Below are 21,633 nucleotides of genomic sequence, written 5' to 3'. Positions count from 1 at the left end.
TAGTGAGAAATGTGGGGGGCCACTCAGCCCCCTCATCCCCGGGGACCGCCACCTTCCTGGGGCCCTGTGAAACATAAATGTGTGGGGAGGGGGGTGCAGTTATAGTTATAGTTAGTAAATAGAATTTAAAAAACCTTAGAAATTCACACAGAAAACAAAGGTTACAACAACCTTATAGTTAGAAAATTGAAATTCAAAATACATTAGAAATTCACTAAAAAAACGAAGGTTACAGGGATGTTATAATGAGGGTCGAATTTCACTCATACAAAACCAGAGAAATTCAACCATTATAGTTTGTTGAATTAACTATAGCTCTCTGCCCCGCAATGCACTGCTTATGACCTCACATATTACATCACTCATGACATGGTCAGTGACATCACTGATGACCTCACTCATGATATCTCAAATTACATCACTGAAGACTTCAGTGAAAAATCTTTTATATACCCACTGCCACTGCCACTTTCACTCCCACACAACCATTCTCAAACCTATTCACAGGGCCATACCAGTACTTACACACCCACTCACTGATTTATTGATCTATACACACCTCTACTCACTTACACATACTGCCACTGATAAACCCACTCACATATCTACTCATACACCCATACAGGCACTCACACACTGAGTGAGTCACCCGTAGAACCACTCACACACCTAGACATTCACCCATACAGTCAATCACACAGCCACTTACTCATCAAAACAGTCACACTTACTTACTCACTAATACAAATAATAACGCATACTCACTCAGATATATAATCACTGACAGAAGCATGCACTCATCTCTATATCCACTCTCACATGCACTCACTTATACATGCATTCACTCATATACCCTGTCACCCATGTATACTGCCTTTCACATACTCAGTTACTCACCCATACTGACACACACACAACAGTACCCCATACATCCACTGACTCACACACTCACTCATCCATACAGGCAGTTATACACCTCTTCCCCACAAACACAGACACCCAGACAACCATATAGGTAGTCAGTCAACCAATCAATCAACCATCTAGCCATTTACATACCACCGACACACTCACTTAGACCTCAACTGACAGATATACACAATCACACAACCAGTCACTCATCCATACATTCACTAAGACACCTGGGGCCCGATGTAGGTGGCAAATACCGGTCGGAAACGGCCGAATTCGGCCGTTTCCGACCGGTATTTGGCATCTTGAAATGTAGGGGGCCAGATTTGACAGATTCTGTAAATTTACCAAATCGGTAAATTTACAGAATCTGTAAAATACCGAATCGGTATTTTTACCGATTCGGTACCTTCCAGATGTAGGTGGGACTCTTCTGAGTCCCAAAGGCACTACAAATTCGGTATTTTACCACCCAATCTAATTGGGTATTAAAATACCGAATTCAGGTGTGCATGCACATGTGTGCATGCACACCTACCCATGTGACAGACAGACATGCCCTTAGGGCATGTCTGTGTGCCACATGGCGCACATGCCTATTTTTGGGGTGCCAGAGGGTGTCAAAGTGACACCCCCTGCACCCTTGCCAAATTCGGTATTTACCGATTCTGTAATTACAGAATCGGTATTGCCCATTGATTCCTATGGGCTTCAAGGCCCATAGGAATCAATGGGCAATACCGATTCGGTATTTACAGATTTGGTAAATACCGAATCTTAAAGATTCGGTATTTACAGAATCTGTAATACCTACATCTCCCCCCTTCATATTTACCGACTCTTAAATACCGAATCGGTAAAATTCGGTATTTAAGAGTCGGTAAATATGAATTACCTACATCTGGCCCCTAATCACTCACTTATACAGTCAGTCGCGCACCCACTGAGTCATCCATAGAGTCACCTATACTCCCACAGATACAACTTGGTATATATATTTAACACTCATAAACCTTTTAAAAACCCTCATAGTCACTGAATGATGTCATCAGTAATGTCATTTGAGATGCCATCAGTGATGTCATCAGCGATGTCACTTACCATATCATTTAACCAATCTCCATGAAATTTTTAAAACAGGTGTTAAGGTAGGTTATGGTTGTCATGGAACATTTGTGGGTGATCCGTGTAGTGGGGACCAAGAATGTGGGGTGCGAAAAGGGATGCGTTTGTAATGTTAATTTCCATAGAAACCTTTAGCCACAGATGCAGCCAGAACCGCTGAACGGACATTCACCAAGTTTAGCAGGGAGGTAGATAGTGGTTCAAGGAAGTGCCTTTTGCTTCTTTAGTGTAAATCTATTCAGTAGTTGTTGAGAAATGTAGGTTTAGAATTAAAGTGATATCTCTGGCCGCAGATGTTTCGCTACAATTTTGCGATTAATTGTGAATGCATGCACTAACGGGAATGCTCTGATTGACTGAATATTGACTGAATGGTACCTGAACTGAAAGCATCTCTGTCATTCTATCCATCCTGTAAGAGAGGGAGTCAATCTTCCCATCGATCTACATCAGACTGCGTTGTATGACTGCAAGTATTTGTTTTAATTCTGTGTCTGTAGCCGGATCAGGAGATACTGGTCCGGACTCCGCAGTGATGGATTCTGTCTCTCGAGGTTTCTGTTTCTTGCGCAACTCGAACTGAAGTTTAGGCTGAGACCTATCTGTTTTGCCCATGAAGCTACCTCATCGCACTGTGTGTGCTGCCTCAGGTCAAACAAGTATCAATGTCTAGCGTACGCCCAGTGTGGTTGAAACTATCTCAAGCAGTGTGAACAGCTGTGTGTTCAGCTGGAGCCACCTAAATTGCAAGTCATGTCTGAGTGGCTTTGGTTGTGTATTTCAACACTGTTTCTAAAGTCTGTGGCAGAGTCTACCACCGGTTGCCACATCCTGTGTTCCGCTAGAGGCGTGCCCTGGTCTACTGGTGTAGGTCTTCCAAGTCTTAGTTATGTCTCTATTAGCTGTAAGTAGTGTTCAGGACCAGACTCGCGATGCCTTCAGGGTCCGTGTACCATCTGTCCAGGTCAGCCACGTCATGAGGGAAGATCCTCCCCATCAATATGGCGTGTGCAAGGCATTGTGCATGCCATGTGAGGGGCTTCAGTGCTGGTCCCCATCAGGCCTTTGCGATGCGCTAGCCCTGTTGTCTCAGCCCTTACTGTTATTTCTCGCTGTGCCCGCCTCACATGTGCAGAGTCCACTGTGCAGCTCCAAGCCCAAGACTCCTTCCGACCGATTGTATGGGTTTTCCTCTGCAGCTCTCCTAAATCTCAGGGTGGGCTTAGGGAGCCAGTAGAAGAGACACGTCTTGCTGTCCACGGCAATTCATCACCATGTGCAGCAAGCTTACAGCTCCAGTTCCTTTAGGTTGCTTCAGGCCTTGGTTCTCTCATCCTCCCCCCTACAGCTCCAGGCGGCTTGTTTTTGGCTACCTGGGGCACTCCGCTGATACTGCTTTCGTGGAGGTTCAAGACGTAGTTGTAGGTGCCAGGATATTTAAAGAGGATTAATTAGGCTGGCCGAACTCCTCTACTCTGCGGCCATGCTTGAGCCAGGCAAGCTCTACCCCGCCTTTAGCATTCTAACTTCGTACAGCGTATGGCATTAATTTGCATAATGGAGCAGTACCTTTTATTGGAGGCCATTTTATTCAGTTCCTAGCCACCAGCACTGAGACTTTCAACCTTGCTTTCTTTATATTTTAGCATTTTATAGTCTGGCATTGTGCTAAGACTCCACCTGTGCCAGTGTTCATTCTACACTTCAACTGTGACACACATGGCACACACGAGCAGTTAGCTGGATCATGTAAACACTCTGGAACAGCGCTTTCAGTGTATGGTCTCTGTATACCCTATCTCGTCACCAGTTGTAGCATCCTGACAGCCCAGGTACTCATCAATAACCATGCCAACCAAGGAGGTGTCCTTGCGTTGCTTGGTAAATCTGAATTACGTAGTGCATTGCCTTTGCAACACCATGTATGATGTAAGGGCTACACAATACAATGAGAAATCTGGCCGTAAGTTTAGAAGCACATCACATAGATGTATACCCCTCTGCAGGAAAATAAAATTAGATTCCAGAATTTAGGGTTCCTGAAAAAAGGGTGTAGGCTTTTTTTTGTATTTAAGGAAAACTCTTTACTTAACTCGTTTATTTAAGAATATAATTATAAGAAGCCTCAATTTTTTTTTTAAATCCTCTTTGCCAACATAATTCCATAAAAACATTTTAAAAAAGGATTTTCGCAAATTGGATACATTTGGACAATTTATGAATATATATTGGTAGTCTAAATGCTGGAGTTAGACTTTAGACAACACTAGTCAACATTGCAATTTATTTTACTCATCTGGAGTAACAGGGAGCTTCCAATCCTGGGCAGGTCTAGACAGTCCAGGAAAACAGTCATTTTTTACATACTTTTGAATCTGAGAGGAAATATGGATACCAGCATACAGAGGGGCCGTGAGCGACCACTATTATCTGCATGAGGTGCAACCACTCAACAAAAAGACAGGCACAATATGGTATCATTTAGGAAATCTCTGTCATTAACTACTTCCTTTCTTTTTGGCACATTCTTGCATGCCCAGTCGTACTACGTCAATAAATTGACCTGGGGTTTTAAATGGCAATAGGACTATCTGGACATATTATTTGTGAGTATGATTTATATGGGACATAACTAAACACTTAAGCCTTCATTTATGGGCAATTGGTGTAGGGCAGCATAGCAAGTCAACTCGTTACTCTGCTCTACACCAAAGTGAAAGGGCGGGGATACACCATATTTATCCAAGATAGTGGAATTCTGTCCCTTCTCCCTGTGCTGGTGCTGTTTCAGCAGCCTAGCACCAATGCAGGGGCACCATGCATCATGGTGTAAGGGTGCCTGAGTTGTTGGTAGGATTGTTTTTGTGCAGGAAAGGGTGCCTTCCAGCACAAAAACAATCCTGAGAGACATTTTCCATAGTGCAGCACACATAGAAAGAGGAAAAAATAAGAATAAATTGAGATATGTCTCCTTGTTTCACCTCACCTCAGGAGGCGTAAAATGTTGACATATTCCCAGGCTTACAAGTCCTTGTTAATCTGAGAATGTGTCAAAAGCCATGGGAGTTGCATGGGAACACCCACCACAGCCCCCATAGAACGCCTCCCATGTGCAGAGTAAGCAACACAGTGATTTGGGCTGTGCTGACCAGCTCTTCATGCTACAATAACAAAATCCCATGCTCCCCGACCTGCTTTTTGTACAACAGTGGCATCCATCTGTGACACTCTCCCTGCTACGTTCTCCCTCCTCCCTGCCTCCATAACTTTGTGTGCCAGACTTTGAGAAGGTACCTCCTTTAGCGAGTCTAACCTAGTCCCTGTATTTGACCCATGCTCCGTCATTGTGGGACTGAACTTGTGACTTTTCCCTGGTCCAGTCTCACCAGATGACCGCAGTGGTGTTTTGTGCTTTTTGTTGCCTTTTTCGGTAAACTCTAAATCAAATATCTCTGGTTCTACTCATTGGATTTTTTTCATTCTGGTATCGTTTTATTTTAAGCTTGCTTTGTTTTTCCTTTTCACTGTTTGTGTGCTGTATAAATACTTTACACATTGTCTTTAAGTTAAACATGACAGCTTTGTGCCAACCAGAGGGTTAAGCACAGGTTAATACAATGACGTTTGTGGTTCAGCCTGGCAAGGATTGTGGTTATTATCCGAGTGGGTCTTCTACCACCTTTACCAGTAGGTCAATTTCTTACAGGCCCCAAGACTGGAACCAAGGAGCAGCCTTAAGTTCCAAACTGATTTTGCAGGAATATTGGACCCATTCCTGGTGGGCAGCAAATATATGACAAATTGATTTTAGGGGAAGTCAGGGAAAGCAATGTTTTGTCTGGATTGAGTTTCATGTCATTTTCAGGCTTCCACTATTGGGTAGCTTTTAGTTTGTCTGATAGGAGAGAGGTATATTATATGTTGGGAGATACTTCTGAATGAGTTGGGCATCATCTTCATACATGCAGAATATGGTTTGTAGATTATGAAGTAGTTTTGCCAACAACCGCAGAGAGTTTATTAAAAAACATTAGCAAAAGAATAGAGCCCTGGGGAGAGTTGAGAAAAGGGAATGTGAAAATACCATTTGAACCCAATTTAAATGTTGGCAGAGTGGGAACTCTGTTGCATTGGTGAAGGAGATCCTCTCACACCAACATTATTGTCTGCTCATTGCTGATTTTGATTTGAGCCGACCATAGTTTGAAGTTGGTGGTGACTACTCCATCTCTGCTGTGGTCTAACTCCTCCAACAGCCTGATGGAGCAAGGGCCATTGGCATTTTGATTGTATGACCGCCCAACTAATTTAGATGGGCAGAGATAGAGACAATATTCAATGCCCGTCATTGCAAGGAAAAACCTTGCAGTAAGAGTAATTGCAAATTGCTCACATTTTGTATTACTGTATCTGCCATCAACAATAGTTTATCTCCTGCTCTGTGTTCTTTTGTGTTTTCTTTTCTTTAAAATAAAAATACAAAATACCCCCCTCGCCATGGGCAAAAACTGTCATGTGGAGGGGGCATTTATTTATTTTCAAAATGAAAAAGAAACACAAAAGAACACATAGCAGTAGCTTAACTATTGTTGGCCCCAGGTACTCTAAATCTAAATATATTTGGTTGAACCCTAAATTATTAACACAATGCTTTCACTTTGGACTTCACTACAATTTTTGCTGCCAGAAAGATGCAAGAAAATATTATCATGGTTGTAACTCATTAATCCATTTACACTTGTAAATGGATGTTAATGGATCTATTTATGCCTTCCCACTAGCCCTAAAAGGATACCAGGGCCATATTAGGAGTTGTGTGGAGTTAAGTTCCCTTGTGGAATTTCATTTCTCACAGTTTTGATATGGTTGTTGTTCTTGCTCCTGGATTTCTCACATGCTGGAACTCCGAACCTGATTTTACTGGCTGGACATTGTGGCCCGTAATATTGACTTAGGGAATGGGCTGAACTGCAGCCCAGCCCAAATCTTCTTCCCTTGTACGACCCAGTACATCGGCACTGTAGAGCATGTAAACGTTCCCTCTTCCAGAGGACCTCTTCACCTTTCCTGCCCCACCCTTGTCAACCCTCTCTCAACCCTTGTTCCACACAAAGGACTGCTTCAGGCATTTGCCACCTGTTCAGAGCATGGTAGGCAGTAGTGCATCTCCCTGAGTAAATTTAGGCTATTAGCGAGAGAGAGGGAGTGTAGGAGACTAAGCAGAACCCCATTTCCCTTCACAGCAGTGCCTTTCTTTTGGCATGTTTTTGATTCTGCCTGATTAGAGAATGATTTTTGCAATCCCTCTCTGACTTACTTTTCTGCCCATCAAGATGCAAAGTCTGTTCCTAAAGTTCCAGTCTTATTTTGTGAAGAAGCCCATTCACGTGAACTTATTAATGTTAATCTATACCAGGAAGGTTAAACATATAGCCTATGAACAGAGTCCTGTCTGATTTTCAGAATATACTCATATGATGAATCTGTCTATTATACATGTGAGAATGTGCTTATTAGTATAAGGGGGCGTGAGGCCTCATAAAGTAGTAATGTCACAGTTATAATTTAAGCCTGATCTCAACCCTGTAGCTGTAGCACAAGGCAGACAGGCCTAACTAAGGAAACGTGTAAAGCATTTATCAGTACCAAAACGGTTAAAAGGTAGCAAACAGAACACAATAAAAATCCTGCTCTAATTTATACAAATAGAATAAACTTTCCTGAACTAATAGACACCAAAACAAGAAACATTGAATGTAGGGAACCAAAGATATGATTTTTAGAAATAACTCCCAAAATTACAAAGTGCCAATCACAGTTATCTGATTATGTTAGACTGGATCCAAGTCAAAATTTAAGACCAACCACCGAGCTGCTGCTGGTCAGGTACAAAGACCAGGTTTGTCTTGGTGAAAAGTTCACCTTTTGAATTTCTGGAGGAAAGTACTCGTTGATGGGTTGTCAGTGAGTTGGGCTGAAAGCTCAGTCAGAAGGAGGGCTGGATGTTGGCAGGTTGGTGAAGCGAAAGTCCATGGCATGGTCATAATTGAAGGCGAGAAGCTTCAAGAGAGAAAGGTCTTGTCGGTGGTCAGATCCTGTTTGCCGTCAGCCTCTGTGAAGTCCCTCTACAGCTGGAGTTAGGAATTTTCTGGATGTGAAATCCTTTCGGCAGGGGTAACCAGCATGTTGAATCCCACTGGCCATTTGACATTGGTAGCTGCAACTTTGGCATCGGTACTAGTCTCTGCTGGTTCTCTGGAGGATAAGTTGTCAAAATGTTTCTTTTTGTCCAGTTTTGCAGGTTTTATGGGCAGAGAAGTACACTCTAATGCAAGCCAAGGATCTAGGAACATATGGGAAACCCTTGGAGGGTAGGACCCAATCTCCTAGAAGTCAATAGCAGGGTCCATAGTAACTACAGTTGGAACTAGTTAGGTGAGATCTTGGTCAAAGTAGGGTTCTAGTAGATTTTGTGGCCCTGTAGCTTAAACAGAGGCCAGCCAAGTGGTCCATCGAACCCACTTCTTTGTTCTGTTTGTAGGGAGGAGCAGGTCCAGCCCTTGGTGTCACTCTTCAGAGCTTCAACAGCAGGTGCAATTCTTTTTCTCTCTTTTAAAGGTCTAGATGTCTTCCTTAAAAGCTTGTAGGTGGGGGGGGGGGGTTCCTAACCAATAGTGACAACTCTACCCACTTTGACATCATTTCCTGGTGGCTAGCGCAAGACCATTCCACAGTGCACTTGTCTGCCAAAATCCATCATGAGAGAACCTTCTTTCCCTTGGCAGAGCTCAGGCCAGCACCATGAAGTGGGGTAGGGACAGGCCTAGGTATCTGCCTGTTACAGGGGATAACACTGTGAAGCTTGTGAAGTTGGTGAGGACATCCACCATGTAACCCTGTCAGGAGGACATCTCACCATCTCTCATCCAAGGCCCTATGTGTTTCTTTTCCTGGGAGTCATTCCCACTTCCTTGTAGTGGGGGTGATAGTTGGGAATTAACTCTGGAATAGTAATAGAGGCTTAAGGCAGGAAGTGATTTTGAATATCACCATTGTTGGAACTAAATTCAACTTTAGCATTAAGTTAGATTTTTTTCAAAAAGGAAAATGATTGTTTGAAGTTTGTTTCTAGCAAGTGCCAATCTAATGAACTGTCATTCAGCAAAGAAACATGCCACAGACATCGCCGACCTCATCTTAAACCTAACACAATCATGGCGATCGGAATCATCCTCCCCATGCCTTGAGCTATTGATCCCACTGAACTACAGCATTATGAGACTAGACAGGCTAAACAAAATGAGTGGTGGCATCGTCTGTATACATAGATCTGACATTGCCATCACAAAAGTACATTCGGAACTCCTTGAGTCATGTGAATACCTCGGTCTGTCCTTAAGATCCATACATGACCAACTTTGCAATCTAGACATGTTTTACCACCCCCCAGTCAAAAACACCATGTTCATAGACTAGCTCATCGAAATCATCACAGCAAACTCTGCTCCCCAATCCAACAATATTTTCTTAGGAGACTTGAATCTTTACTGGGAAGATCACAATTACACTCAGGTCAATATGCTCAAAGACTTCCTTAAAGATCATTGTTTGGTTCAAGAATGCAAGCTACCAACCTACCCAAAAGGCTCTACATTAGATTGGATCATCTCCAAAGACGAAAGCGGTTTAAACAATAAAGATCATCCCTTGTGACGGGTCAGATCATCACATTATTACCTTCCAAGTACCCTACATAAAAAGGAAAACATCCTCACAATCAATCAAACCCAGACAATGGGTTCCTGAAACCAAAGGTCTCAATATGGAGAATCTTGTAGCATGTTGTGAAAAAGAACTGCAATCTCCTAATAACCTGGCAGAAGTCGGCGAACTCACAGAATACTACAATACCACGATGACAAAAATAATTGATGACATAGCCCCTTTAAAAGTCAAAAGAATACCTGACAAAGATAAAAACTCTTGGTTTAATGGATGCCTAAATGAAGAAAGACGGTCGCTCAGACTAACAGAACGGAAATGGAGACAACACCCTTCCTCGCCTCATCTAAATCTACTATGACAGGCCAGAAACGCACACAATAAAAGTATTCTAACATCAAAAAAAACTTCTTTAGAAGAGAACTGGATAGTGCTAGAAACAGACCGAGAAAACTCTTCAAATTGGTAAAAGATCAATCTAACAAAATGGCAAAATCCTCTCTTATAGCACCAAAATCAAACATCAGCTGTGAAGCCTTTTCTTCCTTCTTTACAGCCAAAGCCAACTCCATGGAGGTGGAGCTCAAAAATGCTGCGGAGGACCCCTCAATCCGAAAGAGCACTCCAGCTAAACTTCTGTCTCAAACAGTTCATGCAATGCCCACAAATAATGCACTATGGTCAGAATTCAAGTTATCTGACCACAAGGATATTGTCAAAACTCTATTGACCATAAAACCGTACAATCATTTCAATGATCCTCTCCCCTCAAAATGGTGGTCTACAATAAACTACTTTCTCATCCCCTCTTGCTCCAAGATTATTAATGATATGCTAGTGCAAGACTCATTACTAGACTGCTTGCTAAAAACATGACAAGTCATTTCAATCTTAAAAAACCTACAGAGATCCCCTCAGACCCTAACAACTTTTGACCTGTAACAGAAATTCCCATGCTAGCCAAAGTTCTGGATAAATGTGTTCAACAACAACTGAGCCAAACATTTCTGAATTCAAACTTCTGAATAACTACCTATCAGGGTTCAAACCAAATCACAGTACTGAAACAGCAATTCTGCACATAGTGGATGATGCTCTATTTGCTCTAGACTGCAATGAAACCTGTCTCCTAATTCTGCTTGACCTTTTCACAGCAATCAACACTTTAAACCCTGTCAAAATACTAGACTGACTGGAGGAAAGGATGGGATTAGTGGGCACATTCCTAGAGAGGATTAGATCGTTCTAAGAGAACAGATCCCAAAGATTCATGGTGAACCAAACACTATCAGCATCATCCACAAATCTTATTGGAGTACCACAGGGATTAGCACTATCCCCTGCTCTATTCAATCTTTATGTAGAACCACTAACAGACATTTCACCAAGACACTCCACAACAGATTGGCAGTAGGGAATAAGGCGCAGAATAGTATAAAAATATTTACTCTTTATATATCTTAAACTAGTTTATGCTCTAAGGAAGAGATACAACCCCTACCATAGGTTGTAATAGTAGACAGATAAGAATCTATCCTAAATTACAAATGCAAATTCTCAACCTGAGCAACACTAATAAGTAACAAATGTCCAAATCAATAGCAGTCTTTTCCAAATATTGTGGAATCCATATCTTCTTTATTTATTCCAATCCAATTTCATAGTTCAAGCCAATCCATGGGTACAAATCATAAAGGTTTCTTCAGCATTACAAATAACCAACAGAATTTGCCAACACGTGTTTCGTCTGGCTCCTCAGCCAATGACTTCGTCAGGGCTAAAAGTAAGCAGATTGTATCCTTAATTCACATGAATATATTCTATAAAAAGCTTCACAATCGTGATCTAGTTATAAATTATAGAAAGAACCTACAGAGTAGAGATAAAAGCCATAAAGTGTTCCGAATAGGTCACTAACCCAAAGCGATACACCGATTTTCTGTGACAAAAGAAATTATCTAAATTTAGTGAAATTAAAGTAAAGGTGAAAAGTGCCAGAAAGAGAACCAACACAAATTGTGTATAGTGTGCAACTGAAATTAAATCAGATAGTGAACGATTATTAAAGGCAAGTGAATTGAAGTTTGCCCCCTAATAACTCTCCCTCAGATTTAGACATATATTACGTTCAACTTTCCAAGTTGACTAAATTTCAGGAATAATATCAAGTTGAAGTAAAATTCAAACATCAATTGACCAAATATATATAACATTCCTACAAAGGAAATAGATTAATCAGCAATTGCACTAGTAATGATAATTATCATGTATTTTTCAAAGGTGATTAAAAGGCTACACCTAGATTTAATCTATAGCTTATATGCCATAAGTTTAAAAGAACTATCTAGAATGTTATTGATTTGGACCTTTGATACTTATTAGTGTTGCTCAGGTTGAGAATTTGCATTTGTAACAGACATTTCACAGGAGGCAAACATCTCCTTCCACATGTACGCAGATGACACACGGCTATATATCAAGATTACATCATTGGAAGAAATCATCATCATGAACCAGGCTTTAAAAATGACCGTTCATTGGCTAAACAATATTCATCTCAAGCTGTACACATATAAAACAGAATTCCTTCTGATTTCCCCCGAGAAAAGCTCTACGAGTATAATGGAATGGACCAAGTTTTTCATTGAGCTAAACTGTACTCCGGGTCTAGTAGACTCAACCAAGTCTCTTGTAATTATGCTAGATAAGAACCTTAACATGCAAACCCACATTACCACAATGGCAAAAAAAGGCCCGCTTCCATCTGAGCTATCTTAGAAAACTGAAACCCTTCATAGCTACATCAGACCTCAAAATGCCAGCAAACATTAGTCATCTCAAGCACTGATTATGGATGCACAACTTTATCGGCACTACCCAAGATTTCAACAGCCCCGCTAAAAGCTTGTCTCAATGTGGCCACAAGACTTTTAACAGGCTCCAGAAAGTTTGACCACATCACCCCACATCTGAAAGCCCTTAATTGGCTACCTGACAAAGCAAGATTCCAACTAAAGATGGCATGTATCACACACAAATTGACACATTTTAAATCACCACTTTACCTAGCCAGAAAATCACATTATCAGGAGGCAGCAGAGTCTCTTGAAGCGATGGAGATCTCTTACTGAAACCTGTCCTCTTCCGAAAGAAGAGAGCTTATGACAGAGCATTTTCTGTTGCAGCACCAAGAATTTGGAACTCACTCCCACCGAGCATCAGAAGAATCTCGTCCACTTCAGCTTTCAAAAAAGAAGCTAAGACTTTTCTTAGGAGCAAATTCCTCCCACAATAACAGTAGAGCAGACACTGTTAGGTTACTTTCTTGTTCACTTACTATGATAATACAAATCGATCTCTAGTAGTCGTTAGGACATCTAAATATGTTTTGTAAGCATAAATGTCTCTCTCTCAAATTGATCTACGCTTGTTACTTTTGTTTAAAGGTCGTTACAAACCTGATATAGAAAGTTTAAGGCTATGTAAATGTGAAGCGCTCTGATACCCTAACCAGGTCATGTAAGTGCTATGTAAAACACTGAATAAATAAATAAATAATGTTACAATTATTAAGCAATTAAAGAACCCCAGTGCTTTCAATGCAACAGCCAGGCTTGCTATAGTAAAAAACAGTTTTTTCCCACTGTTGGACATGCAAAAACATTAAATAAATATATTCTACCTTTTTACACTATTCACCCTGCCTTAGGGCTGGTACAGCCTATTGTAGGGGTGACCTACCCTATTGGAAAGGAAGGTTTAAGCCTGACAAAAAGGTTATTTTGAGAGGTTGAAATGCCAGTTTTAAAAGTGCTCAGCTATGCTGCTGTGGCAATAAGCACTAAAGACCAATATGGGCGACATATGACGCCACAGTATTATAACCACATAATAGCAGTATGTCTACCTTTTAAATTTGGATGGCAGAACCCGAGCTGAAGGCACTATGTGTCCACAAATATTCAGAACAAATACATAGCAAATGCAGCACGTAGAGCACCATTGTCGATCTCCTCTCAGTTCGGAAATGGGCACAATGCAAATACTTTAGAATTCTGAAATGTCCTGAATGCCTATATGCTGCCTCTGTATTGAAGAGTCTCACTTCTCACATATGCAAATTTATATGGAATTTTAATGAGGTATATCACAAGCCAAGCCTATTTCTATGTACATTAATTTGTCTGTGAAAAATTCAAAATTAATGTTTTTGGGAAATGTGATCTAATAGCTTCCTCATAGCATGGTACTAATACCATGTTCTCTGCCTTTGCGTTGAGTCTCACTGGTGGGCAAAACATGCCTGAAAGCCGCTGGTTCCAATAACGTTTTTATAAATTAAAAGGAGAAACCTTCATGGTTTTAGTGGAATAGCTGTATGAAATTTGGAAGATATATAGTTTGTGTGAAGCCTGTCAAATTATACACATGCTTGTTGGGCTAATTCGTCTACGTTTGTTTGTAGGAAGTCAGCAAATGTTGCCTAAAGGATGGTATATTATTTTTATTTGTAGAGCATAGCTAGGTACACGAAGATTCGTGGTGCTGTTTGTGAAATCACAACGACAAGAGAAACCCAACATGTCAACAACAGTGAAGAAAGTTGACCACGGTGACAGTTTAAATGTTGGTACACAAACAACAATTGTAAAGGAAGATAGGGGACCGCGTGACATATATCACTTGAATTTAGGGCTAGAAAATCGTGCCAGCTCTTGTATAAAGATTTCTTGGTGGGAATCTTTAAAAAAAGATATATTCATATAAAATGGAAACCAGTGTTAGGCCCCAAGAACAGGGTGATGGGCTCATATTTGCAAACTCGAGTCATGAGCCAGTCTGCAGCATTTTGTAGCACTTGATGATGGGAAGAACCATCAATGGGGCAACAAGAAAAATAGAATGGACATACCTCAATCGAGTCTAGACCAGAGGATTAACCACCCAGATATGAAATTGAAAATGAATGTAAGTATTTTCAGTTGTAGAAAACAGGTGTTATCATACAGAAATATCTATAAAATCCAAGAAAATATAAATATGAGGTGAAGTATACAATTGTGAATTTATACATGAAACCCATTAGTGGTTTAGTGGCTCATTTTCCGTTTGATTCGAATCACTGTATCGACTTTAGTAGAATAACCTATGGGTCATCCTCAGGACTGGGTATTTCCCTGCTGCAATCAAACCAAACGTTCACCTCTCGTTTGGAAGGTAGCCATCATTACTTACAAAATATGTGCAGGAGAAGGTATAGGCATCCTCTTCAAGATCATTATTTGACTTCTTAAAAAACTACCACGTACCACCCATGCTAACCGATGGTTCCCAAATCCCAGTTGCCTTTTTTTTTTAATATTCTTGGCTTGTTAAGGCCTCCTAGTAAGCACATTTATAAAAAGAATACCACTGCACAGAAACCACCTACAGTAACTAAAGTTTCCCAAATCCCAGTTGCCTTTGTTAACTTTCTTGGCTTGCGAAGCCCTTCTAGTAAGCACATTTATAAAAGAAAATATCACTGCAGAGAACTGGCATGCACACAAAGGAAGGTGATTACGCCCTGTCCATTCTTAGTGTACTGAGACCATGTGGTGGGCACATTTGACGATAGATAATTTTTTAGAAAGTTGCTCATTTCATTGGGTTGCACAATGTATAATATTTTAACTGAAGTGCTGTGGACATTGATATATTCTTGTAATCCTTATCCCAAAACTTTCTAAAATATAATATAGAGTTTGGCCCATGTTAGTAAAGTGTAAAAAACATATTATTTTAAAAAGTATTTTATTTCCTATTTATGGTCCCTCTGGTTTGTTTGCTGTAGAGGATTATTAGTAGAAAAAAGGCATTACAGCGGCTATGACAGAATATTTTACATTCTTTGCTTTTAAGAGATTTACCGCAAGTGCTTCTCACTGTAAATCATATATATTGGAAACAATTGATGTATGCAGCACGGTGAAAATGTATCCTTGCTGTACTTATTAACTAAATTATTCAATCTGCTTAACAGCATCTTGGTCCATAATCTAGACTAGAGGCTTACTTTGAGAATAAGGTATACAAGGGGTGCCTAAAACAGTAGTGCTTAATGATGAAGCTCTAATGATAGACTCATAGCCCTTAGAAAAGAGGAGTGTGCAGAAGGATAAAAATTCGGAGTTGTGTGGTAAAGACCACTTGTTTTTTTTAACTCTGGGTTAAAGTGTTTATCACATGTGGTAATTGTCACCTAACTGCTTGAAAGAGTTCCTTGAAATATTTTCATCAGGAAAAACCTGACAAATCTATTCAGTAACACACCATATTCTGACCTTTTCATAATCACGAACTAATATGCTTTCTACAGCTAAACAAAGGTGTTCTATAGAGAATATCTTGGACATAATACAACATTCAATAAGATACATTAGTAAACGTAAGTATCTGCTGAAGAATGGAAGACCCATATAAGTCAAGTAACTCAAGGAATAGAGCATCCTGGTTTCAGACCAGTCTCTATGATTTGCAATCATGCTTATCCTCTTATGAAAGAGGCTGCTGTTAAAAATGTATAATCATATACGGAAATGGTATAGAATGTACAAAGTAAGCTGATCTTACAGGCAGCAGTGCTGGTGGTTGGCAGTGCTCAGCACCAGCACCAGCACCTAATTGTCAACACTGCACTTGTGACAGTCTGCCACATGGTGAGCTGTTAGGTTAATTTAGAGAGGACCACAACTACAGTTGTTTATTAATGAAATATACATTAAAAATGACTATTACCTGCTGCCCAAGCCATTCTCTTAGCAGTTTAGGCCTAAAATAGTCCGAATTGTCACACTTGTAGTAGTGAGATGATTAGTATTTGTGTTAACGAGCCTGACCTGGCAGTTCAGGCTGGACTGTTCCCATTGGGTGCAGGGTCAAGACTGATTTGCATATGGCTCGGTTCAAACTGGAATGGCATGGGGAGCATAGAAACAATGGATTTAAGCCCAAGTCTCTGTACTGGGGTGAATGTATGACATTGTTCTGCATACTGTCCATCAATTGTTCTTTTTGCACATGTCTACCCGAGTGGGATGGGTATGCCCAGAAGTTAGTCCCATGCTATCCATGCTGCTGGAGTCAACCTATCTTGGCTGATGAGTGGTGAAACCCCGAAACCGGTCCTAGGATGCTTGTTTCCAGTCCAGGGAGGACCAGGCCTGGGAACTCGGGATGGATTGTACCTATTGGGTGCAGGATCAACACCGATTTGGATATGGCTGGGTAAAAACTGGAATGGCATGGGGAGCATAAAAATAATGGATTTAACCCCAGATCTCTTTACTGGGGTGAATGTATGATATTGTTCTGCATTCTGTCCATCCATTGTTCTTTTTGCATTTGCCACCCGAGTGGGATGGGCATGCCCGGACATGGGTCCTGTGCTCTCCATTCCCCTGGAGTCATGCTATCCTGGCTGATGAGGGGTAAAACTCTGAAACCAGTCCTAAAATGCTTGTTTCCAGTCCTGGGTGCCCCTGGCCTGGCAGTTCAGGCTGGACTGTTCCCATTGGGAGCAGGGTCAAAACTGTTATGCATATGGCTGGATTCAAACTAGAATACCATGGGGAGCAAAAAAAGGATATATTTAAACTCAGATCTCTGTACTTGGGTGAATGTATGACATTGTTCTGCATTCTGTTCATCAATTGTTCTTATTGCATTTGTTACTATCAGTGACAGCATAGCAAGTACAATCTGTGGTGCAAGCAGCAGTGGCTTTCTGATGAGAGCCCTAGCTTTTATTTTTTTACAAATTAGGCACTGACAGGCAGATAAACTGTACCTTTCTGATGCCAACAATGAGGTGTTCTGTTCGAATATTTGCCTTTGTTTTGACAACAATGTTTGAGTGCTAAGAAATTATTCACAGTCCATGAAGTGTGGGAAGAGAGGTATAGGACTAGATCAGTAGTGCTCTACAAATTTTGAGCTATGGCTTTGTGGTCTCTGCTGAAGTGAATCTCTCGGACTGAGCTGTGTCTTATAAGCAGACACCCATTTAAGAACTCCCGAGGCCTATAATGAGGATGGAAATTCAATGTTGTTAGAGGACATTTCCTTTGAACTGGAGTTTGGGCCAGTTCAGAGGAGAACTAGTACTCATCATTAGCACCTACAATGCAAGAATTCATGTGACCACAGAGACATTAAGGAAAGTTGAATATGGTCAATAGACAACTTGATAACCTGTCAATCTTGTACTAGAAGATGTGCTAGAAGATGTTAGTTTCCCCACAGGCAGTTGCTGCCTCCACGGAGGTGATATGAACTTAAAGCCCTATCGACATCACTCTATAGTAATTAATTGGTGAATTGTATTCCTGCCCTGCTCACACAACCAGAATAGAACAGACATTTGAACTTTTATTTTAATTTCTGTCAGAATGATGACTTCTGGGCAGTGGAAAAATCATAAAAACGCTAGCAGGGGATATGGTATGTGGAACATGAAAGCTGAATGTCTCAGCTGCCATGGGTTTCTGTTTATCCTGCTCTCAAGAGATAATAAGACAAAAAACTAGGGCTTCTCCACCTCTCCAATACTGCCAAGAATATATTCTGAGTAAAGCTGTCTTGACATCATTATTCCTCAGTTTCAGAATAACGTTATCTAGATTTTTAACAAGCGAAAGGCGTTTAACAACATCATCTTTGAGCAACGAACATAGAAAATGTGTTTTAGCTCACCCACTTTAGACTAGGTACGTTCCACTTCCTGGTAGCACATCCCAAACAGGGCTCATGGTTCCGTACTCTACCACCCTGTCCTTGTGATGGTACTGCCAAACAAACACTTGCCCACTTTTCTATTTTTTTGTGGTTTTCATATTCAACCTAGAATGCTACTTTTATGGCCAGCATTGCAGTATTTAGGGGCCATTTAGGATGGCGGTCGTAAAACCACCCGACCTTTATGGAGGCGGAAAACAACCGCCCGCCGGTAGCGTGGAAAAAACGGCGGTCTAATTAGGATCATCTGCCAAAAAACACTGACCGCGGTGGAACTGGGCCAAAAAAAACTGCCCATAGTGGGCGGTGATTGCAAAAATCGATCCACGGCAGTCGGATATGCTGCGGAAAAACACCAACCCGCCGCAAGCATAGCGGAGACACCCGGCGGGAAATTATAATATCCCCGTTGATCCCGCTGTACTTTCCGCTGTTTTCCGACCGCCGTGGTCACACACTGGAATGAATGGGAGAGCCAGCGGAAGAGCTGCAGCATAGCCACCGCTGAGGACTATCCATGGAAAATATGGCGGACGAAGCAAAAAACCCACAATGATGCCAAACAGTGCACAAAGCAAACTAGCCATGCCCCCCATATACACAAAACACATCCCAATGACACAAACACATGACAAAAAGAAAAATAGAATTCCCAGGACAACACACCTGATAGCAATACCCCATTTGGACACACCCACATAGCTCAGTATAAAGCCAGTCCCTTCCCTGACCCCAATCCTTTGCAACTTTCCAAGACTGAAGGCCACCAACCCTCACAACAAAGGATAGGCAAAGCAACACACCAGCACTACTCACACCACATACAGCACCACAACCACTTCCACACATGTACCACCAACCCCCTGCACATCACATACCAAAAACATCACTACCACACCCACCACTCACACCCTTTCACCCACAAACACTTTGCACACCACACACCATGTCAACACATAAAATGCCCAAATTTACAGAGAGTGAGTTCAAGTTCAAGTTCGTAAATTTGTATAGCGCACTACTCACCCATAGGGTCTCAAGGCGCTTGAGGAGGGAGGAGGGGGGGGGGTACTTTACTTATCGAATATCCAAGTTTTAAGTTGCTTTCTGAAGGAAAGGTGGTTCTGTACAAGGCGGAGGTGGGTGGGGAGAGAATTCCAGGTTTTGGCCGCTAAGTAGGAGAAGGTTCTTCCCCCCATGGTGGATCTATGGATGCGCAGAATTGCGGCGAGGGCTTGATTGGATGATCGTAGTTGGCGGGTGGGCGTGTAGAAGGACAGTCGTGTGTTGAGGCATTCGGGTCCTAGGTTGTAAAGGGCTTTGTGTGCGTGGGTGAGGAGACGGAACGTTATTCTCTTGTTGACGGGGAGCCAGTGGAGGTCTTTCAGGTGACCGGAGATGTGGGCTTGACGGGGGATGTCCAGTATGAGTCTGGCTGAGGCGTTTTGGATGTGTTGGAGTTTTTTTTGTAGTTTGGCTGTGGTTCCGGCATAGAGGGTGTTTCCGTAGTCCAGTCGGCTTGTGACCAGTGCGTGAGTGATTGTCTTTCTTGTTTCGGTGGGGATCCAGCGGAAGATTTTTTTGAGCATGCGTAAGACGTTGAAGCATGATGATGAGACGGCGTTGACTTGTTTGGTCATCAAGAGGGAGGAGTCCAGGATGAAGCCCAGGTTACGTGCATGGTCCGTAGGTATGGGTGCGGTTCACAGGGCTGGTGGCCACAATGAGTCGTCCCAGGCGGAGGGGGATGATCCTAAGATGAGGACTTCCGTTTTGTCCGAGTTTAGTTTAAGACGGCTGTTCTTCATCCACTCGGCTACTTCTTTCATTCCTTCATGTAAGTTGGTTTTGGCGGTGTTAGGGTCTTTGGTGAGGGAGAGGATCAGCTGGGTGTCGTCTGCGTAGGAGATGATGTTGAAGTTGTGTTGGCGTGCAATGGATGCGAGGGGACTCATGTATACGTTGAAGAGGGTGGGGCTGAGTGATGATCCTTGTGGTACGCCGCAGAAGACTTTGGTGGCCTCTGATCTAAAAGTGGGGATGCGGACTCTCTGGGTTCTTCCCGCGAGGAACGAGATGATCCAGTCCAATGCTTTTCCTTGTATTCCGATGTTGCTGAGGCGTTGTATTAGGGTGCTATGACAGACTGTGTCGAAGGCTGCGGAGAGGTCAAGTAGGATGAGGGCAGCTGTTTCCCCGTTGTCCAGTAGAGTTCGGATGTCGTCAGTAGCTGCGATGAGTGAGGTTTTGGTGCTGTGTTTGGCTCGGAAGCCGGACTGTGAGGGGTCGAGGGATTTGTTGGTTTCGAGGAAGGCAGCGAGCTGACTGTTGCCAGCTTTCTCAATGACTTTGGCAGGGAATGGGAGGAGCGATATGGGGCGGTAGTTCTTTAGTTCAGTGGGGTCTGCTGTGGGTTTCTTTAGAAGGGCGCTGAGTTCCACATGTTTCCAGCTTTCCGTGAAGGTGGCGGAGTTGAGGGAGCAGTTGATGACGTCTCGGAGATGGGGTGCGATGATGGAGTCTGCTTTGTTGAAAATGTGGTGGGGACAAGGGTCAGTTGGCGATCCTGAGTGGATGGAGTTCATCAGGCGAATGGTGTCTTCAGTGGTGATTGGGTTCCAGGCGCAGAGGTTGTTAGAGGGGGGTGTTGGTTCGGAGGTGGGTGGAGTGGGCTGGTCCCCGGGCTGGTTTTCAAAGCTGTTATGTATGTCGGCGATTTTGTTGTAGAAGAAAGAGGCTAGGGAGTCGCAGAGGTCTTGGGAGGGAGTGATGTCGTTGGTGCCGGCGGTGGGAATGGTGAATTCTTTGAAGATGTTGAATAGTTCCTTGCTGTTGTGGGCGTTATTGTCAAGTCGATCCTTGAATGCTGATTTCGTGGTGGATCGGATCAGTTGGTGGTGTATGCGGGTTGCGTTCTTGAAGGTGGTCAGGTTGTCAGTGGTTAGGTTTTTTCTCCAGGCTTTCTCGAGAGTACGACAGGACTTCTTGGATTTCTTAAGGTCCTCGTTGAACCAGAGGGCTTTTTTGTTACCTTGCTTGATTTGATTGTTTTTCAAGGGTGCTAGTTCGTCTGCGCTGTGGGTGATCCATTGTGTGAGG

The sequence above is a fragment of the Lissotriton helveticus genome, chromosome 6 (genome assembly GCF_964261635.1).
Source record: "Lissotriton helveticus chromosome 6, aLisHel1.1, whole genome shotgun sequence".
Taxonomy (NCBI): domain Eukaryota; kingdom Metazoa; phylum Chordata; class Amphibia; order Caudata; family Salamandridae; genus Lissotriton; species Lissotriton helveticus.
This window is presented reverse-complemented; position numbering follows the sequence as displayed.